The sequence below is a fragment of the Penaeus monodon genome, chromosome 19, assembly GCF_015228065.2.
Source record: "Penaeus monodon isolate SGIC_2016 chromosome 19, NSTDA_Pmon_1, whole genome shotgun sequence".
Classification (NCBI taxonomy): domain Eukaryota; kingdom Metazoa; phylum Arthropoda; class Malacostraca; order Decapoda; family Penaeidae; genus Penaeus; species Penaeus monodon.
This window is the reverse complement of record NC_051404.1, coordinates 4120877-4121244: the sequence shown is the minus strand read 5'-3', so window position 1 is coordinate 4121244 and position 368 is coordinate 4120877. Positions and strand designations below refer to the sequence as shown.

Below are 368 nucleotides of genomic sequence, written 5' to 3'. Positions count from 1 at the left end.
CGCGCGTGCGTGTGCGTTCACATTTATAACAAACCACTGAACAGCCATTTAAACGAAGCAAAAGAGAATCATTTCCCCCCCCCCTAACGAGACAAATTGAGCTGTTGCCTTGACGGAAGACGCAAGCGCTATCCGGCGATCTTGCCCTGAAAGCCCCTAAGCCGGTGTATGAATAAACCTCGACTGGCGATTAGGACCTCCTGAGGATGTGACTCCCAAAAGGCATAATGCCTCGCCATTGACATTCAGAGGAAGCATCGTATCACTTATCTGCATTTGCCTCTTCCTGGTTTTATTCTGCCTTTCCTCTCTCCCGAGTCATCTTTTTTTTCACTTCTTGATTTATTTTGTCTGTCCTTTCTTCCGGA

The 368-nt window shown here is 47.3% G+C and overlaps 1 protein-coding gene across 1 annotated transcript in view; it reads left to right on the top strand.

Annotated features, from left to right (window-relative positions):
• Positions 1-368, top strand: part of LOC119584988 (protein inscuteable homolog) — a 29128-nt gene that overhangs the window by 27886 nt on the left and 874 nt on the right. The gene's annotated exons all lie outside the window — the stretch shown is intronic.